At 43.9% G+C, this 27,918-nt stretch overlaps 1 protein-coding gene across 3 annotated transcripts in view; it reads left to right on the top strand.

Moving 5' to 3' along the window:
* Positions 1–27,918, top strand: part of TMEM108 (transmembrane protein 108) — a 193,006-nt gene that overhangs the window by 124,428 nt on the left and 40,660 nt on the right. The window contains exons 1-2 of one of the 3 annotated variants that reach the window (XM_081164752.1): positions 25,936–25,992; positions 26,445–26,490. The exons of 1 other annotated variant lie outside the window; for it this stretch is intronic. The gene's annotated coding sequence lies outside the window, so the exon portion shown is untranslated. Of the gene's footprint in view, positions 1–25,901; positions 25,993–26,444; positions 26,491–27,918 lie in introns of those variants that run through there. One more of the 3 variants, XM_081164753.1, reaches the window with a different exon arrangement.

Below are 27,918 nucleotides of genomic sequence, written 5' to 3'. Positions count from 1 at the left end.
TTAGAAATAGGCATATATGATACGGATTTTGCCCCCAGGAATAAGTCCAGTTGAGAAATTTCACATATTTATGAGGTGGTTATGTAGCTATTTCCCTTCTTCCATTGGTATTATCTTTCTCCAGCCAAATGCATGTACATATTGCTTTAAATACCATGGAATATGAGATACGGGCTCAGGCACATGCAAAAAGCAAGGGGGGTGCATTTTTTTAATTGCAAAAATTCTGACAAATACCATCTTTGAAACTTTAGATTGCTGCTGTCTTTCCCCCCTTGAGCATCTTAAGAGATATAAATTCTTCGTTAAAGAGAGAAAAATAATCAAGCACTTAAAAAAAACCACAATAGGGCTTTAGCCAGATGATTGTCATGGAACTCAGTGGGAGCACATGACTGAAATTGTGTGTCATGCTTTGAATTTTTTCCCTACAAACATGTTATCCAAATGTGTGTACTTGTAGATACATCCTGGAGTTGTAATGTTGCCTTTGTGAGGGCTGACTGGACACAGCATCTTTATAGATGACTAATGCTGAGGCCAGCATGCTGCACATTTGACATTCATAAGTACAAAGAACAGATGAGAAATTTTCCCTATGTAGCTTTGCCTCAAGCTGCTTACTCCTCCATTTTTGAGTGCTATTGGATTACAGAAAGCCCATTGTCAGGTGTAATTATTTCAGCAGAACTGGTTGAAAGAGCCAAGCCACCAATGCTCCATCTTCTCAGGCTCCCTTGAAATATTTTCCTAGAAAATCCTTACCTGTGATGTGAGATAATCTTAGCTTAATTTGACCAGATTTAAAATAAAGTATCTGTGAAATGAAACTTGCTTTGAGTGAGGAATGTCAAAGGCGGGGGTGGGGGTGGACTGAAGGCCAATGTATACATGATGTTAATTGTGACTTTAAATCTAATGTGCAGGGGAGTTCCCCCAGTAAACAGTAAATAAATTGCAAATGACATCAGTTGAGCAGAATCAGATCTGGCATAGAGAGGGAAATAAACTCTCTTGTTCCCTGCTGTGATCCTGAGGAAAATTCCTACTATGCAGTTGGTGTTTGCTTGGGGGGGGGCAGTCTCCTCTTGGTGCCAGTGACCTATTTCACCACTACTCCAGCAAATACCGGTACCTGCTTCAGGGGAAGAGATTTTCCTTCCTCGGAGGAAAGAAAGGGTTAAATTCCTTCTCAATTGATTCCATTAGTTATCTGCTCCCCCACCTGATCGGCTCCCCTCAACCTGCAGTTGAGAAAAACCTGCACATTTGAGGCAAATATTCATGTCTTGCCAAGGGAGATTTTGACAAGGGAGAAGTGATGATTGCACTCTTTTTATTGGCTGAAGACACCATTCTGCAAGATGCTGAATCCCACATGCTTCTGCTAAAGAATAGCCATCATCCCTACATCCTTCATGTTTATTAGGATTTCTGAATAACCAAATCCATATTCACATTGTGCATGTAATAAAAAGCAAGTGTTTCATAGTACAAACTTTAAAAGTGGTTTTGGATTTGTTCCATTCAAGTTAACTTTGTGTGAATGAGTTCTAATGTGTAGATATAGTTGAAATACTGCATTTACTCAAGTCTAATGTGCCATCGAATCTAATGCACGCCTCAGTTTTCAGAACCTTGAGACCAAAAAAATATTTGCTGGCAAACGTAAATGTGCCATCAAATATAACGTGCACCTTAATTTTTGCAATGTAATTTAGCCAAAAAAGGTGAGCATTAGATTCGAGTAAATACGGTAGTTCCTGCCAACCTAGCAGTTCGAAAGCACGTCAAAGTGCAAGTAGATAAATAGGTACCGCTCCGGTGGGAAGGTAAGCAGCGTTTCCGCGCATTGCTCTGGTTCACCAGAAGTGGCTTAGTCATGCTGGCCACATGACCCAGAAGCTGTACGCCGGCTCCCTCGGCCAATAAAGCGAGGTGAGTGCCACAACCCCAGAGTCGGTCACGACTGGACCTAATGGTTAGGGGTCCCTTTACCTTTAAATACAGTAGTACTGAAGTTGCTAGTCACAAAAGTAATTTCACTAACCCCTTACAGCAAGACTCTAAATTGCAGTAGGGTGAATCTATGCTTTGGGGCCATTGAAATGAGTGGGATGTAAATTAGTCATGACTAACTGCCCAATGATTTCATGTGACTGACTTTATTGGGATCCAATCCAGTGTAAGTGGCACTTTGTGATGTAACATACCTTAGGCATGTCATTTCACAGCTGAAGACAAAACAACAAACTTGCATTATTAATTCATCTTCTCAGTGTGCAAATAGAAGGCCTTGTTTAAGAACCACAAATTGATTTGCCAAGTCTACCTCTAAAATGAGGTGCAGTCCAGATAGAATCTTAATGGGAAATGGATAACATGGTGTGACTAGATCAATGGGAATATAGAGGAAGACAAATTGTATTTAACTTTCCTTTTCCCCAGCCAATCAACATTTACCTCATGTTTAGCCAATAAAGAATAAAATCACATTAATAACAATTAATCAAGCATGTTGAATGCTTCACCTTGCCAACCCTGCAGCATCAATGCATTAAGAAAAGAAAGATTAGGTGTAAGAAAAGCCATATCCCCAATATTTCTAAAGTGGGTTAAAGTCAAGCTTATTTTCTGCCTACAGTTGCACAGTTAACCACATTGTTTATGTAAATGAACATTTATGGAGATTGTAAATATTGGGGAAATTGCAAAACAGAGATTTTAAAAACAAATTACCAGCCTCATTCCCCGCATTGCTCAGGAGTTATAAGAAAACAAAAAATCAGTGCAGTTTTGGAATATTGAGTCCTCCATTTTTATTCAAAAGGGTGTCTGATTGTGTCCAAACATAGACAACAAACTACTCCTTTATCTCAAGAATGATTATACAAAGTTTGGTGATCATATTTTAAAAAGGTGTCCAAATGCATAGCATAACGAACAACTTTCCAAAATATAGAGCAAATGTCAGCCTATTTTTCTTCTGTATCAGTTTTACAGGTGCCCAGTCATGGGTCTGTTCTATCTTGTTATTTATGAACTTTAAAAAACACACGGGGGAAAATCAAATTCAAATTGTATGCATTTTGTACTTCCCCTTCCCCTAAAATACACTGTTGTATATATTTTGTGCATTTTTAAAACAAAACAAAACAAAATTGCACCAAAAATAGGAAAAAAGAAAAAAAGTGTAATCCAACTGATAGCTCTGTTCTGAGATCCTGATCTAGGAGCAGTGAATTAGATTGGTTTTCTTTACAATGCAGACTGAACAAAATTACCCTCCAGCTCTAGTAAATGTTAACAAAGAATCTTGTGGCAGCAAATGTATAGAAGCAGGCTTGAAATCATTTACACTTATTACAATTTGTGGTTTAATTTAGTTACACATTCTTGCTCTTCAATTGACTTGTGGCCTTTGCTATCCCCAAGGAGTGAAAATCCGTAGCTATGAGATAAGTGGGATGATTAAAGAACTTTCCGTTTGGGAATATTGGCTGCTGCAAATTAAAATAGCACCATAAATTATAGGGTGCTCACTTCTTAAGGTTAGATGTGGTCAATCCCAAGCCCCCAGAACATCTATAATATCTGTATATCTAATATCTATAAATTACATTTTGTTGGGATGATTCCCTCTGTTCTCATCACTGCTTTTTCCTCTTATTCAGTGCAAATGATTGGAGGTAGTTCTTGTGAAAGGAGCTATATAATTGATATGTTAGTGATGAGGTAGCCAGTGTTTTGGACCACAGCTCTAATAATTCCTGGCCACTGACCAAACTGGCTGCCAGATCCTGAACTGCCCCACCCTCCTCAGGACACTTTGACATGTGAGTGGTAAGTCACCTGTCAATCACCTCATATCATACGGCATCATGTGACTCAACTTCAAAGGAGGAAAAGTACCAAATACAAGAAGTACCAAATGCTATGATTGGCTGAAATGGAAGAGTTGAAAATGCACTGGAAAAGAAGAATTGGGAGCCCCCTTTGTGGGGCGTTCTTCCCAGATCCCAGAGCAAGTGTCAAATAACTAGATGGATGGATGAAGATGCAAAGGAACCCACAGATGACACAGCAACTGAGCAAATGAGGTTGCAGACAAACAAATCAAAAGAAAGAAATCCTGATGATTTCAACAGATACCCTGGAGTTGTGGGACAGCATGGGAGGGAAGCTGATAAAACAAATGATCCCAAGCCATGCTGTTCTCCTGCTGTGAATGCTCAGTGACCTTAAGGTTACCCAAACAACAGGTGATCTGGTGCTTGCATTGTATGAAATATCTGTGCTTACCGCATCCTTGTGATTGCAGAAAGCTGCATGTAATCTTTAAAACAGCATGTCAGCCAAAGGACAGCACCATAGCTTACTCCTTCCTGTCCTTACATCCTTCTTTTGTACTCATTGGCATGCAGCCAGTATAAGAGCAGAAAAAGATCATCAGTGTAGTCGGAAGAGGTAGCTGGCTGCTTCCCCCCAACCCCCTTTAAGGCAATAAATGTGACAGTGACTGCAGATCTTCTACCAAGAACTCTTTGAATGGGGCTCCTTGCAGAATTTAGTCTTGACTAATGTTGCTGTCTGCCAGTGAGAATCTCTGGCTGAGGGACTTTTATGGAGACATCTGCCAAAACTGATGCCCTGCAGGAAGCTTGGTTGCTTAAGCACCTTCTCTCAGTAACAAGCTGCAAGATGAGGTTGCCGTTCACACTGACTACTATGTGGAAATTTAAATCATAATCACTTGGAGCTGGATATGTGAATTTATGGCAGGTTCCCATCACACAAGCAGCTCCCCTAGACAGAACTGCAGCTGCATCCAGCAGGGATTTCCACAACTGCAGCAGCATTTTTTTCTAGCCCATGTCACCACAGGACTTTCTGCAGCTGGATATTGGTGTCATTAAAGTTCAAGAATATCTGACCTGCTGCACTAATATATCTTGCATGCAGTATGCAAATATATTTGAAGGATGAGTTCCTTTGGCCCCAAAACTTATCTGCTTGCCATTTGAATTGTGGCTATTGGGAGCTTATCTGCTTGTTTTGTACCTGTCTACATTCTTCCAACTAGGTGATCAGAAAAGATAGTGGCTGTTTTGGCAGTTGGTTGGTGTACGCTCTTTGTGAAATTGACAGCCGTAAATATGCCGTTGACATAATGATACCTGTTATGTGTGTGTGCCGGCGTGGTTGCTTGGGAGCGAACAGGCAAGACTCCCACTGGCCTTTTCAAGGCTTTAATATCTGTACAAAACATTTACAGTGCAGAGCGTCTCAAGTCCATGTCTGCTCAGTCGCTAGCAGAATCTGGGAGTGGGCGGTCCTTAAACTTTCCCCAGCATAGCAGTCTTTTGACCCCCACTGGCGTGAATTCAGATCAACAGATATTAACCAATGTCCATTTTGTATGTGTATGCATTAGTTTGATTTGATTGTCAACACATGGCAATTGCAAACAACAACAGCTTACGTAGCCATGCGGTCTTTGGGCAGAAGTACAATTGTGTCAGTTCGTGAATGGCTACTACATTTTCATAGAATTGTGGGCTCTGAAGGTACCCCCTGCATTGCTGTAATCTCAAGTAAAGCATCCATGGCAGGTGGCCATCCAACCTCTGCTTTAAAACCTCCAAAGAAAGAGAGTCCAACACCTTCCAAGTAATCTGTTCCACTGTCAAAAAGCTTTTACCATCAGAAAGTCCTTCCTGAATTTTAGTTGGAATCTCCTTTCTTATAGAGTGGTACCTTGGGTTACATATGCTTCAGGTTACATACGCTTCAGGTTACATACTCCGCTAACCCAGAAGTAGTACCTCGGGTTAAAAACTTTGCTTCAGGATGAGAACAGAAATCGTGCTCCGGCGGCGTGGCGACAGCAGGAGGCCCCATTAGCTAAAGTTGTGCTTCAGGTTAAGAACAGTTTCAGGTTAAGAACGGACCTCCGGAACGAATTAAGTACTTAACCCGAGGTACCACTGGAACTTGAATTCATTTGTTTTGGTCCCAGCCTCCAGAGCAGGGGAAAACAAGCTTGCTCTGTCCTCCATGTGACAGCCCTTTAGATATTTGAAGATGGTTATTATATCTCCTTTCAGTCACCTCTTCACCAGGCTAAACATCCCCGGTTCCCTCAACCTTTCATCTTAAGGCTTGGTTTCCAGACCCTTGATCATCTTGGTCTGAAATTGTGGTGCCCACATTTAGACATAGTACTCCAGGTGTGGTCTGAATGCTCTAAATTCTTGTCAATGTCCAGAATCCTTAAACAATACTACGCCACATCTTTAAGCATGACAAGGAATATAGAAAATGCAACCAAATGGTCACATACATCCAAGGACATGATATGTTAGAAACACAAGACAGGCGAAAATTCAGTGCACCTGGAAGTTCATTTGATGTGTTCAGCAGATGTGGGGTGTTTAAATCCTCAGTAATCCCCATGTTCCTGCTCCAAATGTTCCACACATGGGATTTTCTGTACTTACCAGGAGAACTTAAGGTGTAAGTGTCATGGGCCAGGAGTCAATGATATGGGGCGATAGTTCTTAAGCTGCGTCTTTTCAGTCTATTTTCGGTACAAGTGTGATATATGCTTCTTTCCACGACTCTGGTGCCCTTTTCCCCTCCATTATTTCATTACAGACCTCTTTCAAAGGTTGTACTAGCCATTCTTTTAAAGATCTGTAGTATCTAGAAGTCAGTCCATCCGGTCCTGGAGATTTACCGAATTGCATATTCTGAATGGCACCTTCTATCTCCTGTTCAGTTATTTTGTAATTCAACATTAATTTATTTTCTTGTGAGATTTTTTGTAATCCATATTTTTTCAAAAATCGATCTACGTCAGTTTCTTTCTGTGGCCCTTGTGTATATAGTTGTTTAAAGTACCTCTGGAAACAATTTCTAATCTCACCTGGGTTCTGTATATTCTTTCCTTCCCCTTCTAAATTTGTAACTGTATTTATTTTTTGTCTTTTTTTCATTTGCCAAGCCAGCAATTTCCCACATTTATTAGCCAACTCGAATGTCTTTTGTCTCATTTGTTTAATTTTCCATTCTATCTCCTGATTCATCATTTTCATATATTGCACTTGATATAACTTTATTTCTCTCAAAATCTCTTGAGACTTTGGTTTTGTTCTCAATTTTTTTTCACTTTCCTTTATTTTCTCCAAAATTTTATCCTTCTTCTCATTTTGGATTCTCTTCTTTAATACATTCTGTTGTATCAGGAACCCTCTCATAACCGCTTTACTTGCGTCCCAGATTACTCTTTTTTCCACATTGGTGTTCATATTTATCTCAAAATAGTCCTTCAAGGTTTTTTGGGCCTTCTTAAGCACTTCTTCATCTCTAAATAAGGTGTCATTCATCCTCCATCTAAAGGAGCCAGTTGGTATTAGTTTCATTTCCATCTTAACAGCATTATGGTCGGAGCATGTTTTTGGGCAGATTTCCACTGGACAGCAGCCTGAAGGGCAAGAAGGGGGAATGATTTCACCTGCAGCTGCTCAGCCTTCAAGGACTCAGAGGTGAAGGTGCTGATGAGAACCAGCTGGCTTCAGCCTTCTTAAGCAGAGCTTCCAGCAGTAGTCAGATACTGATAACAATGCTTGCAGTTCCTGTCTCAACCTTGCTGCTTCCTGTTCCTCTTGACCGCATGATCATTGGATTCCCTGAACACACGGATTGCTGTTTGCCCAAATGCTGACTTCAAATGCTGACTCTGCCTCCAGGCAAGTACACCTCAGAGTCAATTCTGGTTGGCTGGCCTCCCACTCTGCACATTGTTGCTCAGCAACAAGCTTATAACAGTAGGTAGCCCTCCAGGTATTGTTGGGCTACAGTTCTAATCATCCCCAACCATTGGCAGTGATGGCTAGGACTTACGGCAATTGTAGACCAGGAACATTGTTGGCTGCCCCCGGTTAAGACTCTCAATTTATCTGCTTCTTCAATGTGCCACTTTCAGAGCACTCTGTTGAAAAACAAAGTTTGTTCCTAGATGGAAAACTAAAGGTGTTACCTCTTGCACATCTGCCACGAAAGTGGCTCATTAAGATTAGGAACACCTTAGACATTGCCCTAATTATGCTTCTGAGAAGGGGGGTTAGCAAAGACAGTGACTTGGAAAAGCTCCTAAAAGGCTGCCAGATTCTTTGCTTGAATTGTGAGCCCGTCTCACTTCCGTGGTTTCTCTGTTGTCTGCTAGGCAGTGCAGTTCAGGTGTGCCTACGAAAGGCAGGCCAAGGTTATGTTGGAATCACTCACTTCCTCAGAGGAAGGCAGTAAAAGAGCGGAGCAGAAGGTCAAAAGCTGCCTGTGTTCACTTTGCTCTGCCTCTTCACTTTCCCTTGCTTGAGAAGTGGCTCTTCGGCCGCTGCCAAATTGGCCTTGGTTTTGCTGAAGCAGCAGCCACTTCCATCAAAGAACGGTGGGACTGGTTGTAATCTGTAAATTTATAAAGTGGCACTTTATAAAGGTTTGACATTGTTAGTCGTTTGTATTTCAATTCAGTCATCATAGCCAAGAGTTTGGCTAAGGAGAATTGGAAGACTTGCTGTCAGGGAACTGCCATCGGAGCATCAGGTGGTGGAGGGGCTCAGGGAGGAAGAAAGAGACTCCACAGCTGAAGCAGGAACCAGCAGGGGGAGGAGTGGATCTCTGAGGGAATGCGAGCAGGAGGGAGGGCTCAGAGACGCTTCCAGCGAGAACAGTGGGGAGGTATCTGAGTCTCCCATAGGGAGACCCACACCTCGCCGGAAACTGTCACGCTGTGAGTCCAGGAGACGCGTTTCCGTTAAGGAGCTTCTTTGCTGGAAGCGCTTCCGCAGACAGCCACTGTCAGACTCTACGAGTGACTAGAGCAGACATGTTTGAGGAGCTCTGTCACACACAGAGGTTTGTGGAGCCGCACAAACTCTGAGGGAGCACGATTTTACGCACAAGCAGCTAATCATCCCATTACAGCAGTCTGACAGTCTCTGTACGCTGCCTGTGCAGGAGAAAGCATCATGAGCGACCCAGCCGGAACCGGAGGAGCAGGGGTTGGAGCTGGTCCAAGCTTGGAAGAAAGATACCGAGCGTTGGAAGTCCAACTTGCGCTGCAGACGGCGAGGCTTGAGGAGAGAAGGGCTCAGGATGCAGACAAGAAGGGGAGAGCCACTCAATTCCCCAGAAAGGTACCAGGATTGGTGCAGAAGTTTGGGGGGGACCCCAAGGATTACCATGCCTTTAGGACAGAGATGCAATATGCCATTAATGTGCAGTTTGATGAGTTCCCTGATGAGGAATCGCGAGTTGCTTTCGTAATTGGGCATCTTGAGAAAGGGGCGCGGGACTGGGTTCGACCCCTAATGGCAACGCACAATGACGTCCTAAAGGACACGATGAAGTTCTTTCGTGCAATGGATATCATGTTTTCCAGCGATATTGAGGAAGGGGTGGTGCGCAGACAGCTAATGGCTTGCAAGCAGGGAAGCCGATCTGTCCGTGAGTACTGGACTGAGTTTACCATGCTGGTTCACAGATTGGGTTGGGATTTATCGGCGGCACCCATTCAGATGCTATTTGAAGAAGGTCTTTCTTCGGCTGTGAAAGACGAGCTGTCCCGGAGCCCCAGGGCGGTGTCTATGGATCAGCTGACCAAATCTGCGCTGACCATAGGAGCGCGTCAGGAGGCAAGAGCCTTGGAGAGGCGGGAAGGGAGAGGGGAACGTTGGAAGGAGTTCCGCATTCCAGACATTCCTGAGCCAGCTTTCCCGCCGGCAGAGCCGATGGAAATCGGAACAGCGCGCGCGCGCGCATTTTCAAAACCCAGTGAGGGGGCTAAGAAGGAGGGAAAGGGCGCCCGGAAATGCTATCTCTGCCAACAGCCAGGCCACTTTGCCAGAGTCTGCCCCCAGAGGAAGGAATGGCAAGGGATGGTGGGAGCTGTTGAGGGAGGAGAGCAGGGAGAAACAGAGCAGGTAAAAGCCAACGCCTGGTTGCCACAGTCGGGGCACTGCAGCCAGGCCAAAGAGCAGTGAAAGTGCCCGTGCCAGAAGCTCCTCAACCTGCTCTGGTGATTGAAGTGTCGCTAGAGCTGCAAAATGGACACCCCCTAAAAATAAAGGCGCTGTTGGACTCAGGCAGCTCCTGCAATTTTATGAGCAAGGAGTTTGCTGCTGAACACCAGATACAGACGATCCCTTTAAGCAACCCCCTGCAGGTGACCACGATCGATGGCAGGGAGTTGTTGGGAGGAGGAGTCAGCTTGCAGACCGTCCCAATGATAATGAGGGTGGCAAGGCACACAGAACTGATAGCGTTTAATGTGGCCACCTTGGGAGGCGCTCCCATTATTTTGGGAATGAGCTGGCTAGCGCTACATGATCCGCTGGTGGGCTGGCATCAAAGAGTGGTTTCCTTTGGTTCAGCACATTGCTTAGAACACTGCAAAGGGGAAAAGGGTTCAGCAGGGGCCCAAGCCACCCTAGCAGGGACGGAAGTAATGGAGAAGGTGAAGGTACCACCACAGTATGCAGATCTCAGCGACGTGTTCAGCGAGAAGGAAGCTGACCAACTACCCCCGCATAGGCCCTTTGATTGCCAGATCAATTTACTCCCTGGAGCACAGCTTCCTGTAGGCAAGTTGTATGCCATGTCAGACAGAGAAATGCAGGAGTTGCGAGAGTTCATTGACAAGAACCTGAAGAGAGGCTTCATCAGAGAGTCCAAAGCAGCGGGGGGTAGCCCAGTGTTTTTTGTGGATAAAAAGCACACGGACAAGCCGAGACTTGTATGTGATTTCAGGCGGTTAAATGCAGTGACAGAACCAGTGGCTTTCCCTATGCCCAGGATTGATGATATTTTGACCAGGGTGCGGAAGGGAAAGATTTTTACAAAGCTGGATCTAAGGGGGGCGTACAACCTGATACGTATAAGGAAAGGGGATGAATGGAAAACCACCATGTTTACCCCTTTGGGGGCATTTGAATATCTCGTTATGCCTTTTGGATTACAAGCAGGCTCAGCGTGCTTTCAATCTTTTATGAACCACGTACTGGGTCCTTTGCTCTACAAGAATTGTGTGGCCTTCCTAGATGATGTGTTGGTGTATTCGGAGAATGAGGAGCAACATGTGAGAGACGTCAGAGAAGTGTTGAGCAGGCTGCAAGCCAACAGGCTGTGGGTGAAACTGGAGAAGTGTCAGTTTCATACCAAGGAGGTGGAATTCCTGGGGTACCGCCTGTCAGACAAGGGATTGGCCATGGATCCCGGCAAGGTGCAGGCAGTGCTGGAATGGAAAACACCCAAAACCAAGAAGGATGTGCAGAGGTTCCTAGGGTTTGGAAACTTTTATCGTAAGTTCATCCGAAACTTCGCCCACCTGACGGCGCCCATTACGGACTGTCTCAGCAGTAAAAAGAAGTTTGTATGGACGGCGGAGGCGGAGCGAGCGTTTGAGGAACTGAAAAGGGCCTTCGCCTCTGAAGAACAACTTCTGCATGTGGATTTACAAAAGAAGCTGAGGGTCGACACAGACGCATCTGACAGAGCCATAGGGGCGGTGCTTCTTCTGCAGCCGGGGAAGGAGGAGTCAGAGTGGCGACCGTGTGCCTTCTTTTCGCGAAAGCTGAACAAATCCGAGAGGAACTACACGGTGTACGACCGGGAACTTCTTGCTATTCATGAGGCTTTCCGGAAATGGAGGCACCTGCTAATTGGTGCACAACATAAGGTGCAAGTGTGCACGGACCATAAGAATCTAGAGTATTGGAGAACTGCGCGAGTGCTCAACCAACGGCAGTTGAGATGGGCCCAGGAGTTCTCCAAATTTAACTTTGAGATTTGTTACGTGCCAGGCCCAGAGAACGTTAGGGCGGACGCTCTCTCACGCAAACCTGAATATTTGGAGGGGGAGGGAGCACCCGAAGAGACCCATGTCATTCCAGAGGACCGCTGGGTGTGTGGGGCGGCATTGGTGGGGCAAAGGGAATTGGTAGAGGGAACGGTGCATGATGAATACGCCCAGGACAAACTCAGGGGTCTCAGGAGGGAGGGAGACAAACCCGGGGGGTTTGAGGAGAGAAACGGGGCATTGTACTACAAGGGAGCGTTATATATACCCGAAGGGGAATTGAGGGAGAAGGTACTCAAGCAACTGCACGATAGCCCCACAGCAGGGCATTTTGGGCAACACAAAACCATGTGGCTGGTTACCAGGGAATTTTGGTGGCCCAAGGTCAGGGAAGATGTGCGGGAGTATGTGAGAGGGTGTGACCAATGCCAACGAGCCAAGGGGGAGAGGCGGGCACCGGCAGGTTTATTAGAACCACTACCCACACCTGAAAGACCATGGGAAGCAGTGGCAATAGATTTCATGACTGATCTGCCAAGGTCTAGAGGCAAAACAGCCATCATGGTTGTGGTAGACCTGTTAACTAAAATGGCCCACTTTATAGCCTGCTCACATGCGGTCACAGCAGAAGAAACAGCTAAATTGTTTGTAGAAAATGTGTTTAGGTTGCATGGCGCCCCCTTGAGGGTGGTTTCAGACCGAGGGAAACAATTTACTTCCAGGTTCTGGAGGAAGCTCATGAGCTTACTGCATGTAGAGGTTAATTTCTCAACGGCCCGTCATCCAGAAACCAACGGGCAGGCGGAAAGAGCTAATGGTGTTCTCCAGCAATATTTGAGGTGTTATGTGAATGACAGAGAGAATGATTGGGTGGAGAAGCTGGCGTTGGCAGAATTTGCCTACAACAATGCAGAGAACGTGTCCACGGGAATGAGCCCCTTTTTGGCTAATCACGGGTGCCATCCCAGAGCCTTCCCAGGGGGGGAAGGGGAGAACTGGAGCGTTCCAGCTGCAGAACAGTTCGTTGAAGAAATGGAAGCGATCCATCGCCAGCTCCAACTCAACTTAAACAGGGCTAAGGAGGAATATAAGAGGCAGGCAGACAAAAACAGAAGGGAAGGTGAAAGCATTAGGGTGGGGGACCAGGTGTGGCTGTCAACCCAAGGGTTGCCATTCAAAGGGGGTTGTAAGAAGTTAAGACCCAAAAGGCTGGGCCCATTTGAAGTCATGCAGCAGGTCAACCCAGTGGCTTTCAGACTCCGGTTACCGAACCACATGAAGCTGCACCCAGTTTTCCACAGGTCGTTGCTGTCACCGTATAAAGGGGACAGAGAAGGGAGGGTCACTAGGGGGCCAGCAATGGAGGAGAAGGAACACAGCTACCATGTAGCGGAGATCCTTGATTCCAGGTGGAAGGGAGATCAAGTAGAGTATTTGGTAATGTGGGAAGGGGAACCGGAGTCGGAAAACACCTGGGTTAGGGCAGAGGATGTCAATGACGAAGTTTTAATAGAAACTTTTCATCAGAGGTTCCCACGTAAACCTCAGCCTGTAGCGAGGTTCCGGAGGGAATACTTTGCCACCACCGACGAAGAAGAGGAGTTGGAGGGGTTCACAGATTCCGAAGAGGAGGAGGATTCAGCGAGCCAGGACGGCGATCGATGGAGGGAATTGTTCGAGACGTCTGAAGATGAAGAAGATTCTTTTCGGGGTTTTAACCCTTCACCTCCCAGAGGAGAGGAAATGGGAGGGGGTGAGGGGGGCCCTGGAGGGGAGGTGGATGTCAGGGAACTGCCATCGGAGCATCAGGTGGTGGAGGGGCTCAGGGAGGAAGAAAGAGACTCAACAGCTGAAGCAGGAACCAGCAGGGGGAGGAGTGGATCTCTGAGGGAATGCGAGCAGGAGGGAGGGCTCAGAGACGCTTCCAGCGAGAACAGTGGGGAGGTATCTGAGTCTCCCATAGGGAGACCCACACCTCGCCGGAAACTGTCACGCCGTGAGTCCAGGAGACGCGTTTCCGTTAAGGAGCTTCTTTGCTGGAAGCGCTTCCGCAGACAGCCACTGTCAGACTCTACGAGTGACTAGAGCAGACATGTTTGAGGAGCTCTGTCACACACAGAGGTTTGTGGAGCCGCACAAACTCTGAGGGAGCACGATTTTACGCACAAGCAGCTAATCATCCCATTACACTTGCTGCTCTTAACTGCAGTGGGACAGGAAAGGACTGGATCGTTGTCAGGACAGGGGATGGGAGGGGGAATCTATGCCATGGTAACCTACATTCTGCACCCATAAAATATTAAATTTGTGACTCACGTACATTACAGCATGCAAACAAAATTTAATTACTCTGTTGCATTAGTTCTGTGCTTCTGCAGATCAACAGAGGGACAAAAATATATGCAGGGCTATGAATCCTTGCCCACAAACTACAGCAAAAAGTACTTTGCAACCCTAGAGTCATGAGGAATTACTACACACTCTCAAGCATATTCTCACAATCATAGGGTCTAGAAACTTTGTTTTGTTTTGTTTTGTTTTGTTTTGTTTTTTTAAAAGCATGAGTGTGGGGATACCACAGCCTGCATTTTTCTGCAGTTGTCCAGAATCACAATACATAGGCAGCTCCAATTATTACCATGAAAAGTTTAGACAAGAGTTCATTTCTAGACATTAAACAATGCAGGAAGTCCCATTCTACAGAAGATCACTCTGATTTGTCTGCTCTCCCCCTTTGTCTCCTTCTCCACTCCCTTCCTAATTTCTCTCCAGTGCTGCTGACTGTACTGGCTCCACTCTATTTCGCTCTCTTTTCCCTCTCACCCTCAAAGTAATGGTTTGAGAGAGGTTTTAGCCTAAGGAGGAGAGTCCTGCTCAGCCCAAGCCATCAGCCCAAGCCATCAGCCCAAGCCATCAGCCCCACCATAGCCCTTGCAGCTTTCTCCCCTTCCCTGTGGAGAGCCAGTGTGGTATAGTGTGGTGTAGTGGTTAAGAGCGGTAGATTCGTAATCTGGAGAACCGGGTTTGCGTCTCCGCTCCTCCACATGCAGCTGCTGGGTGACCTTAGGCTAGTCACGCTTCTTTGAAGTCTCTCAGCCCCACTCACCTCACAGAGTGTTTGTTGTGGGGGAGGAAGGGAAAGGAGAATGTTAGCCGCTTTGAGACTCCTTCGGGTAGTGATAAAGCAGGATATCAAATCCAAACTCTTCTTCCCACTACCACCACAAGGCTTCCCAGACTCCCTTGGGGCAGGAGGTGGGAGAAAACAGTGGTAGCAAAGGTAGTGGTGGCAAGAATTCTCTAAAGCAGGAATGGGGGATCTATGGTTCTTCAGACCTTCTTGGTCGGGCAGGGTGGGAGTTGTGAACCATTTGCCATGCTGCTCATGATGATTAATGGCAGTTGGTGTGCAGCTACATTTAGAGGGCCAGGGTTTCCCTAGCCCTGCTCCAAAGAATACCCATTTGTCCTAGGTATGTTCATCTAGAACCTTGTTTTATAGCCTGTCCTTCATTGCTACCGATACCACTGTGGGATATATAACACAGGGATGTAAGAAGGCAACGTTTTCTGTTCTGCCCTGTATTCATCACAAGCAGCGCTGTTTCCATTCCACTGTTGTTCATCTTCTGCCAAAAGCTATGTTGTTTGTTTCACTGTCCACTTTGTCAAAATCACATAACTTCCGTAATTAATTACAGTACATATATATTGCCCAAATTACATTATTTTGCCTCATTCATTTCATTGCAAAGGAAATGCAATGCAAAGTGGGGCAGGGGGACATAGCACTTGGAAGCTAACAGCAGCAGCAACAACTACTCAATCCTATTCACTGGATTGTTTTCCATTCCAGACATGGAATGAATGAGCTTTGCCAATTTCTGCTCCCATTTTGTTGGAATTCTCCAACATCTCTAGTACAAGATAAATAATTTAATAAATTAAATTATTTAAACTAAAAATAGGAATTCTTAAAACATCAGCAAACACAAATTATCACAGCTAAACAGAGGGGACGATTAAACAAGTTTTAATATTCCCTGTAATTTATTGGGGCCATGTTCTGTTTTTATCGTGGAAGTTTGATTTTTTGTTACTTTACAAATAAAGCTGCTATGAAGACTCTTGTTAAAGAGGACAATTGTCATATCTTTAGGATTGATAAAATGTGTTAATCAGTTCAACCCCTATGTAACAATACACAGATATGTTTTGATTAGTGCCACTTGAGAATTTCAAAGTCTGCTTCTCCTGTATTGGTAGAAGCTAATTATAACTTAAGGCACAGTAGCTTTAATTAAATTGTCAGCACAGTGACAGTGGCATTCGGAAGATAATTGCACGGTCATTTCTTTTTAATGATGTCCATGTTTCATAATTGGGGTAATTTTGAATTTATGAGGATTACAGGAACCATATGCCACAAAGTATTTCTTGCACATTTCTGTTTGAGAGGGGGAGGAAACACTAGAAAACAAAATATATTGTGTGCCAATGACCCATGAACCTTTCCTGTTGAATCCCCATTTTACAACTCCTTTAAATGATGTGCTCAAGTGTGAAAGTACATAACCTTGCTAATTGTGAAAAACAAAGATTTCTAGCTTCTTGAACCATTATAAACATTTGTAGTTCTTTGGGGTCCCTACACTGCAAAGATGGAGAACCTATGACCCTTGGGATGTCATTGGACTACAGCTCATCTCTCTGACCATTCGCCATGCTGGCTGGGGCTGATGGGAATCTAACCATATCTGTAGGGCACCAGATTGAGGGATGTTGTTGCAAACCACTGTTTAATGTACCAATAGAAGAACATATGAAGACCAATTCTGAATCAGGCCAAAGACCCACCTAATCTTGCATTCCGTTCTCACAGTGGCCAGACAGGTGTTGATGGGAAGCCCACAAGTGGGTCTTGAGTGCAACCACATTCTCCCCTCTTGGACTAGTACTAAAGACTTTGACAGCAACCCGGCCAAAGTTAGCTGCTTTTAGGCCACCTGCTGATTTAAATGGGAGAGAATGGTGTATTGAAAACAATGGGACTTGAAAATGTGAAGAGGCTATTTGAGCGATTTGCATGAAAAAAATTTGCCCTGTCAAATGTTAGGGATGATCTCCCCTCCCATTCTGCCTACATTTCTGCCACGTCAGAGTTTCCACACACTTTCAGCAACTGCAGATTGTTCAATAATAGAGTATCACCCTACTTTTAATCTCTCATTATTTATATTGATAGCTGAATGAGAAGACGGGGGCTGCCAGCTGTACACTGCAGGCTGACGCAATCTGTCGTATTCCCTGTAGCCCACACCTTGCAAAATGAAGGATGGACTTGCTCTGTTCAACCACAACCTCATCCTTCACCATATAATAACAATGCCATTTGTTCCGCACACTGTCAGGAGGGTGAACACACCTGGTCTCATCCGCTATCACATTTTAACTGTGTCCATTTCAAATCTGAAGGACTGCTGGTCTCAGCCCTTGAAGCATTAAATTATAGTCCTTTAAGAACTAGTGTTGTATAGTGAACATCAGTTATGAACATCCCCTATTCAGATCTCACCGACCTCACTATTAATTCAGCAGGTGGCCTTAGGGCTTAACTTTCAGTAGAAACTGGTTAGCTTCCCTCCGACCCCCCATTCAAAACCCATGAAATGACTAGAGTTGGGATATAGATATATTTGAATGGGTTATGCTTTTAAAAACAGGGCAACATCCATATCACTGTGAAGCAGGGGAAGCCATTGTGGAGCCCTCTAGATGTTGCTGGATTGCAGTGCCCATCTCTGATCCATGGTCATGCTAGAAAGGGCTGATGGGAGTTGCAGACAAGCCACATCCATTGGGCACCAGCTTGGCTTTCCCTGTTCCAAAGGGTTTACAGTATTTTTATATTCAGGTACTGAATTCTTTTCATTCACTGGCTGAACAATGGAGAGAAATGAAAGTGACTGGCTCCAATTCTCTAACTAGGCAGAGAGCCCAACTAGACAAAGAAAAAGCGTTTTTCCTTCTTATGACCTAAGAAGCATAGAAGTAATTTCTGCATTAGGAAGTCCAGCCTGTAGAGGCTTTGAAGAAAACAATGCTGAATACCTTTCAGAATCTGCTTTTGTTTCTCCTTTTGTATCCTGGATGTATTAAAATGCAGAGTGTGGTTGGGGTTTTGCTTGGTTTGTTTGCTTGCATTGTTTAATCTTCACCAATTGCACTCTGGCCATTTTGGTTTCTTGTAACACTCTGATGAATTGGGGTTTTTAAATATATATATATCAAATTTCTTAATGGAAATCGTGGACAAGATGATTTCATAAGTAAAATTATTAGAATTTATTATTATTTATTGAATTCCAAACCGCCCTATACCTGGGGGTCTCGGGCTATAATTATGCACCACAAATATACATTATATGTACACATATATGTGTATATGTGCATGTTACCAGTAAGTATTCCTCTCTCAGTATATATACACACAAATATAGGTGTTCTGCCTTTGCATACAGACATGAGAGATTGCTCATGAAATAATCCAAATGAGCAAATAGGCCACATTACAACGCAAAGTTAGGTGTGCTTAGCTCAGTGGAAGAGCATCTGGATTGCATGCAGAAGGTCCCAGTTTCACTCTCCAGCATCTTCAGGTAGGGCTGGGAGGGACCTCTGCCTAAAACCCTGGAGATCTGCTGCCTGTCAATGTACATAATTTTGAGTTATATGAGCCATTGTTCTGACTTGATATAAAGCAGCTCCCTATGTTTAAATCCATCAGAATCAGAGGGCTTAAGCTTTCTTAACTCCGGCTGCAGTCCTGTGCTTCCATGTATGCCCCATTGAAGCCAGTGGGACGTACCTCCATGCAAACATGCACAGGACTGCATCTCATTGTTGGGTTATGGCCTTTGCGATTCACCTAGGCACACTCACATTTCCTTTAATTTCAGGGTTGGTGTGTAACGTAGATGCACAAATATTAGTCCAAGAGAGACATAATGAGCACTGCTGCATCAAGGGATGACTTCTACATATGAAAGGGTCGCTGCAGGTCAGACATCACAGGTGTGTGCTTCGGCCACCTTTCAGACACAATACTTTTCACATCTGGCTAAAATACACAAAACTCATGGAAACAATGTCTGACTCGGCACAACCAAGCTTCCTGAATAGTGATTTGTATGAGGTGAGCACAACAATTCTTTTTTGAAACAAAAAACACCTAACTGTACTCAACAGAGGCAGTTCACCTTGATGAGAAATCAAGGATTGAGGACCGAGTGATGTGTAGGCATCACTGGCCCAAAGAGTCCACTGACAGCATCTGCTTTGTTCATCTGTGCGTGCAAGCATGTGAGAAGAGAGAGAGAGAGAGAGAGAGACTGTTCCTGAAATAACCCAGATGATCAAACAATTTGGCCACATCTCAACACAAATCTAAGTGTGCTTTGGGGGAGGGCTGTAGCTTCGTGGTAGAGCATCTGCTTTGCACACAGAAGGTCTCGGGTTCAATCCTCATCATTTCCAAGAAGTGCTGAAAGAGAACCTTGTCTGAAATCCTGGATAACTAGTGCCAATCTGTGTAGAGCTGGATGGGCCAATGTTCTGACTTGCTATAAGACAGTTTCCTATGTTCCTTAATCATGTGAATTCTTGCCCACTTCAATTGTTTTACACACCATGTTAACAAGAGTGAAGCATTGCGTGAAGGATGGGTTGCAGTTATTGCAGACAGATCAGTTCCCTGAACTCATAATTAGGAAAATAACCCAGGGCTTTGCAGTTTCAATCATGGAAGCAGAGTTTTTCAGAAAGAGGATCCATTTGTGGACCTCCCTGAAGAAAACCCATGTGCATTGAACGACGACGGCAGAGCTAATTTTCCAAGGCCCTTTAAAAGCCATCCAAAGTGCTGAGGCCCATCAGCCAATAATGCCTTAATTGGCCTTTTCACAAGCTTGAACATTCTGTAACTGCCAACTGAGATTTACTCCAGGAAAGATGTGACCTCTTCCCCTCCCAGCACATCATATGAAATGTTGAAGGATCTTATAAATTATCTCCAGTCAGAAACTGATTTGCTAATCAGTGTAAGGAAGAGGCAGCATCAGAGTCATCAGTGTATTCCACCCCCTTTTTTAATATATTTCAGGAAGCTGGGTTCTCTTTCTCAATTATGCTCAACGGTTTTACATACTCTTAGAACCAATTTACATATTTTTCTCAGGATGAGGTATCAATGGTTTGGAACGGGTGGGACGTGAAGTATGTGCCATATGTTTGAATGCTCCTCCATGTGAAAACGGCAAACCAAAAATCTGTAGTAGGCTCATGAATCTGGAACTTTTCTCTTTGATTTGCTACTGCATGCAAGCATAATTTTTATATAATGTGGAGAAACTTTCAAAAATACAAGCACACACATACTTTTATAGTCTGAAGTGGAACCGGCCAAGAATTCTGCCACCTCAGGGCCAAGTGAGAAGTGAGAGCTGGACCATAAAGAAGGCTGATCGCCAAATAATTGATGCTTTTGAATTATGGTGCTGGAGGAGACTCTTGAGAGTCCCATGGACTGCAAGAAGATCAAACGCATCCATTCTGAAGGAAATTAGCCCTGAGTACTCACTGGAAGGACAGATCGTGAAGCTGAGGCTCCAATACTTTGGCCACCTCATGAGAAGAGAAGACTCCCTGGAAAAGACCCTGAAGTTGGGAAAGATTGAGGGCACAAGAAGAAGGGGACGACAGAGGACGAGATGGTTGGACAGTGTTCTCGAAGCTACAAACATGAGTCTGACCAAGCTGCGGGAGGCAGTGGAAGACAGGAGTGCCTGGCGTGCTCTGGTCCATGGGGTCACGAAGAGTTGGACATGACTAAACAACAACAACAAGGGCCAAGTGATTTTGCAGATGCATGACTTTATCTCCCTTATCTTTCAAGGCCCAGCCCCCTGCTAAAAATAGCTGTGAGGGGATTTGGATTGGGACCATGGCATAGAGCAGAGGAGACCTTGTGCACAAGTTTTCAACTCCTTGGCTAACATAACAGATAAGAAGGGAGAAATTTGTTTCAGTTCACATTTAAATGTTAATCACTAATTCACACTTTTCAATGCAGTTCTCCAACCAAGTAATGGGTATAAAGCTGCATGTGCTAGGGTAAAGTGTGCATAAAATGAATAGATTGGTGGAAATTACATACAAAAATGTATTATATTGGGGAAATTGCATAGAAAAATGTATATTTGGAAATCGTCACACTAAAATATGGATGAATTATCACAAACTGACTTGTAAATGTGGAGAACCGAATTTAAGACTGGAAAAATGAGAAGCAGAGAAACCAAAATTGACAATTGACTTGCCCACCCCTAACAGATGTCCAGGGGGCTGTGTGAAAAGGGGCTGCAGGGGCTCCTCCCCACACATACCTTGTGCTCATGACCCAGTTCTCTCCCCCCCCCACCCAATAGCAGCTTTTAACAACAAACACATCATAGAAACATTCATAGGTCTGATATATCTAGTTTGGTTGTCAGTCTGCTCTGTTCTGCACAATATGTAAATTGGCTTTCTGGTGGGGTCAGTCAGTTTTCTTTATTTACAGAAAGATTTAGAAAGAATTACTCCAAGGAAATACTCATTTGCAGGTAGCATAAGGGATCTGTTTGAACCATTTTTAACAGCTCCTCTAGGTTTGAATTAAGGAAATTTGTTAAACCAGCTTGAAGGAAAACAGCAAAGCACTAGTCTGTCAGTTTTTCAGCTGATAAAAGATTAACCTCTTTGCTATGATCTATTTATAATATATCCAGCAGAAGGTTCTTCACAATTTGATCTGTTAGAAAGTTGCCTTTATCCTCAGCGAATTATGAGATAAATGGAAAGAACACACTCTTTGTTAAGGGGGTTTTCAAATTACCTTTTATGTCAAGGCAAATGAATGGCCCAAGATTAAAAGTAATGGCGTGAATATGCATAGGAGTGAGAATTACTTCAAGAGAATATTAAAGGAGATCAGAACAACTGGGAATGAAAATATCCATGAAATCCAGCACTTCCCACCAGTGTCCTGACTTTCATTTAGTGGAAATAATTGTATTAGCTGCTTCAATAGTACATACCCTAATTAAAGATGTAGACAAATTAAAAGGTCCACCACCTTTCATCTTTCCATTTAGAAACTTCATTATTTAAAGGCAGGAAGTGGAAGGCCCCAGAAAATGTCCAAGGTCTATAATTTGGGAGTTGACATACAGCCAAATTTCCATATACCTGTCTACAATTCGATCATTGTTTTCCTTGTTAGGGTATGAGGAGAGAAGGTTGTGCTGTGGTTGGAAACCGGGCAGGCCCTACTATTGGGCAGAATGAGAAAGCTGCCACAGGCAGCTTATTTAGGGTGACAAGAAAGGGCAACAAATTGATTTCTATTCATTATTGCATTTTTACTCTATACATTATTGCATTTTGGGGAGCAGGAGCCATCCTTTGCTGTTCCACCTCAGTCAGCAAAGTTTCTTGAGCCAGTCCTGATTGGCCTTATGTTAAATGATGTACCATTTTCACACCTGTTACAGGTTCTCGCCTTGGCCAGGTATTTCCATGTGTCTGGCTATAAATATGTGATCAAGTGGTGCAGGAACTCTTTGCTAGGCACCAGCATGAACCCTGGTTATCAGTGATTCTCACTTTAGCTTTAAATTCTGTGCAATTGCTACACCAAGCCGTGACAGTCAATTTCATCACTGTACATGCACCTCATACATTTCCTAAAGAAGGGGATGCTACCAAAATGGGCCCAAATGCCAGTCCAGATGGTTTAACAAATGGCAGATTGGAAACAGAATGTACATGGGGAGCAAGTTGTATAAACAGAAGTTAAATTTCTCCAAGAATAAGGAATCAACATTTTAAATCAGTAGCAGTATGCTAATTTTAAACCTCAGCTAGCAGAACGAACATTGGCTTCAGTAAAGATGAAAAATGCCAAGTTAAATTAAAAGCAAAATCAAGTTTGGCTTCCAAATGTTTAATGTATAATAAATCTGTATTTAAAAAAGGAGTGTTGGGGGTGGGAGGAAATTAAATAAAATCCATCTTAGACATGATACACCTACAGGCTTTGCTTCTGAACTGGAAGTGAGACAGAGAAACATACTATCAAAAACAAAACAAAAATGCATCACTTTTATTTCTGGTCTTTGTTGACCAGCCAAATTGCTTAGTCATAACTTGCTAACTCTTCCAAGTGTTAGCCAAGCTACGGATATGTTATGACTCTTGTTATGTTAGGAATCATTCAGTTACTCTGCATGCACAAATGTGTGTGGAAACATAAAGCATGAAAAAAGGGAAAGAGCGCGGAAGTTGCCAGACAGGGCTGGCTCAGATATTTTGGTTCTATATGTTGTAGTAAAAGAAAGATCAGGGAGAAGCTGAGCTATTTAGCGCTATGCAAAAACTGCCCTCCAGTTTCAGCCACATGTTCCCCGAGTTTGGATAGGGTAATTTATGGGGAGATACTTAGTGGGTGGCGCTGTGGGTTAAACCACAGAGCCTAGGACTTGCCGATCAGAAGGTCAGCAGTTTCAATTCCCATGACAGGGTGAGCTCCCGTTGCTTGGTCCTTGCTCCTGCCAACCTAGCAGTTCGAAAGCACGTCAAAGTGCAAGTAGATAAATAGGTACCGCTCTGGCGGGAAGGTAAACGGCGTTTCCGTGTGCTGCTCTGGTTTGCTAGAAGCGGCTTAATCATGCTGGCCATCTGACCCGGAAGCTGTACGCCGGCTCCCTCGGCCATTAAAGCGAGATGAGCGCCGTAACCCCAGAGTCAGCCACGACTGGACCTAATGGTCAGGGGTCCCCTTTACCTTACTTAGTAACCAGGTCTTGTACTGGCAATGTACTCTCTTAGCCCCCAACACCCTCCCCTGGCAACTGGTGTGTGTTATTTTCTATTGGTGTGTGTTATTTTTTGCTCTGTGTACCTTCTTGACTCCTTAGCTGTCCAGTCCCTTCAATATTCAAAAGAAACCTTATTTTCACACAGTTGCATCCCTTCTGCAAGATACCTTTCTTTGCACATCTATGCAAAGAACTGCCAAGGGGTCTCTCTCCCCCCGCCCCGCTTCTATCTCTCAGAGCTCTTGGGATGAACATAGACTGAAGTACCAATCCTTGTTTACCCATCCAGGTAAATGGGTGGCTCTGGGGAGCCAACATCTCTTTGCTTGTTTGTCAAATCTTCCTCGCACAGGTGCTGTGAGGATAAAATGAGATATATTGTAACCTGCTCTGAACACCTGGGATAGGTCAGGGAAAAGTCTGAACAAATAGCCGATTGGGATTGGCAACTACTCTCCCCGAACTATAGTATGCCCTCTGAAAACATTGTTGTGTTCCACAGCTCTCCAATATATCATTGCCATTTATATGTATTTTCTCTTCCGTGCTTAGAGTTCTAGACAGACCTTTAATTAGATGAGTTTGGAGTCATGCTGTTAACTAACCCACTGCACTGAGTCTGCTTTCCCCTTGAGTGCCTGGGGAAAGATAGACTTTCCCATAAAAATTATCCAAAGTGTGTCCCAAATGCATTTTATCTGTTGTCACTCCAGCAAGTGTTGCATCACATTGATCCCTAAGAGACTTTCAGCACCAGAGGTGGGCATGGGGAAGATCAATTTGCTGCTCTTTAGACATCCTACTAGATGCACACTCCCTAAGTCCCCCACTGGAGTTGAGTGGCAGAGGAATTTGCAAATTCAAAACAACGTTGGTATTAAAAAAAACAAAAAACCCAAAAAATCTTATTTGCCTCCTTCAGATATTTTTAAAAATATGTCTTCTTCATTAGGCATTCAATCACAGCCTGAGAGCCTCAAGCAGCCATTTTCCTTGCCTTAAAGGTGTCATCATCTTGGGCACCATGGCAGTGCAAAGGCTTTTTTGGTGCCCCTGGGGTGAACCACAATCCCCAGATCCATTGCTCCGTGTCCGCTTCTCTGGAGCAGCAGAAAACAACCTTTCTCCCTCCTCTATGTGACATCCTTTTATATATTTGAACATGGCTATCATAGCACCCCTTAACCTCCTCTTCTCCAGGCTAAACATGCCCAGCTCCCTTAGCCGTTCCTCATAAGGCATCGTTTCCAGGCCTTTGACCAGATTGGATGGAGCCAATCTGGTGTTTTCACCAGTGCTCCTGCACTACCCCAACCTTGTTGTATAGTTTTGTATCTTTTAATTGTATGGTTGTATGTTTTGTTTTGTATAGTTTTGTTTCTTTTTGAATAGTAAGAAATAAACAACTATCTGACGTTTAGAAGACATCTGAAGGCAGCCCTGTTTAGGGAAGTTTTTAATGACCGATGTTTTAATGTAATTTTAATTTTTTGTTGGAAGCCGCCCAGAGTGGCTGGGGAAACCCAGCCAGATGGATGGGGTATAAATAATAAAGTATTATTATTATTATTATTATTATTATTATTATTATTATTATTATTATTATTATTATTAGTGCTGCCCTGCACCCACCCTGCATCATTGCAATAAGTGATGGTGATGCCAGTGCCATGAAGCTAGATCCTACTGGGTATGTGGCTTAGATGCTACTGGGTATGTGGCTTAGATGCTACTGGGTATGTGGCTTAGATGCTACTGGGTATGTGGCTTAGATCCTACTGGGTATGTGGCTTAGATCCTACTGGGTATGTGGCTTAGATGCTACTGGGTATGTGGCCTAGTTTCCAAGGACACTGAGGGAGGGGTCTGCATTTTTCCACCCCTTCTTATATTTTCTCCTTCCCTCCCTCCCCAGGGTGAGCATGTACTGGATACAGCAGTCCTGCTACCAGCATTGCAGTGGCATGTCTCCTGCCCTAGTGTAATTTGGGCATAGGGTTGCTCTGTCCCAGTAGTATAAACCTTTCCATTAACTCTTATTTATTAGAGATGAAATAAGATGTGGTTCTCTTACCATCTGTGTTTCATTCCACTCCCATTATCTTTAGAAGACCCACTCCTTGGCCTTCTGAATTCCAATATTTTTTGCTTCTTAGCTCCACTCAGGTGTGCAGGGGGGAACCAAGCAAGGGAAAGAGCACCAACTCAGCTGTAAAGGTCAGGTTGTTTTTCAAAGTTCAGCATCACAGCACACATTCCTCTTGTCTTTTTTTCCTCTGAGTGAAAAAGTGGTGCCCCCCCCAAAAAAGCGAGCCTAAAACACTCTCGAAAGGCATGACCAATCTGCAATGTGTGCTGGTTTCATAGAAAAGGCTCCAACATGGCCACAGAGGAATTTGTATTTAATGGGAGACTGGGAGGGAGGTAGGTGGGTGGGTGGGTTCTGAGTTAAACATAGCAAGTAATTTCCTCCTAAAGGTCATCCCGGTTTAGATGTTAAGAGAGCTCTTGTTGTGAATTTTTAAAATTGGAATAGAAATGATTTCTAATCAAACATTTATTATTGTTGCTGCATTTTAAATCATAGCATATGCACATTTATGCTGTGCAATTAGGAAAACAACCAGCAATATTAGAAATTAATACTGAAAATATCAATGTAAATTCAGAAACAGCAAGGGCCTTGAAGTTGCCCACCATGCAGAAAGAAGACAAGTTTTTTTCCACAGTTATAAGATGTATTGTGTTTGAAGTCCTGTGTAAATGATAGTAATTATTTAAAAACGTGCCTCTGCACACAAAAATTAATATATGTGATTTCTATGCAAACCTTATTTTTTGGCAATGCATAATTTGTGGGCTTTGGAAGAAGGTGCAGATTTTCAAAATGACTAAGTGGGAAGGCGAAATACAGTGGTATCTCGGGTTATATACGCTTCAGGTTACAGACTCCGCTAACCCAGAAATAGTACCTCGGGTTAAGAACTTTGCTTCAGGATGAGAACAGAAATCGTGCTCCGGCGGCAGCAGGAGGCCCTATTAGCTAAAGTGATGCTTCAGGTTAAGAACAGTTTCAGGTTAAGAACGGACCTCCGGAATGAATTAAGTACTTAACCTGAGGTACCACTGTATAGCATTCGTTTCTTAGAAACTAATGCAAAAGTACACATACAAATAGCTAGCCAGCCACAAAGCCCACTAGACCATATGCTAAAGATCTGATAAAGATAACACTGAGAGTGTGAGGGCTAATGCCTGGGAAGGCTGTAATAGAAAAAGAAGCTGTATTTGTTATTCACTGCACAGACTTGATTCAGCAATGGGACAGAAAGGAAACACATCAGCAGAAACCCAAACAAGAGGAGATGGTTGTGTGGCAGGCTACCATCTTGGGACTGACCTGCAGAGGGAACAGTTCATTGCTGCACCAGCTTAACATGGTCTTGGGCCATAAACACACCTGTTTCAGGGTGTGGTGGTTAATCTCACATATTGAGCTATAGTGGAGCCCTCAGCTCCCATTCTTGGTAGGAGGAGGATTTTGTTGTGACAAATGCAGCAGGTAATGGTGAGTCAAGGATGTGCAGGTATCAAATAAATTTTACCACCACAAGTTAGGGATGTGGGAGAAATTCAATTTATTGGTTTGATGTCATTGCATCAGCAATGGTAGTTCTGTGGTGTTGGAATAACTTTTTCAAGGATGGGAGAATCAGTCAATTTTTGTTTCTCTGTTTCCCATCCTTAAGTTCTCCACATTTCTGTATCAGTTTGCGGTGTGTGTGTGTGTGTGTGTGTGTGTGTGTGTGTGTGTTTTAAGTCCTCATGAAAATTCATAAGAGTTTTAGTGTGGAATTCTCCTAATATGCTACTATTTACAATCCACATTTTTGCAAAGTGTGTTTCCCCCAATATAATACATTGTAATGCAATTTTCACTAAGTATGTATTTCTATACCCACATTACCTTAGTGTGTGGCTTTTTGGGTTGTTGTTGTTTCTTCAAACCACATATTACTGATTGCATTTATAGCCCACCTTTTTCTCCAAGGAGCTCAAGATGGCAGACATGGTTCTCCCCCTCCTCATTTAATCCTACAACAACCCTGTGGGGTAGGTTAGGCTGAGAACCAGTGACTGGCC

The sequence above is a fragment of the Podarcis bocagei genome (assembly GCF_964188305.1).
Source record: "Podarcis bocagei genome assembly, chromosome: 12".
Lineage (NCBI taxonomy): Eukaryota > Metazoa > Chordata > Lepidosauria > Squamata > Lacertidae > Podarcis > Podarcis bocagei.
This window is presented reverse-complemented; position numbering and strand designations above follow the sequence as displayed.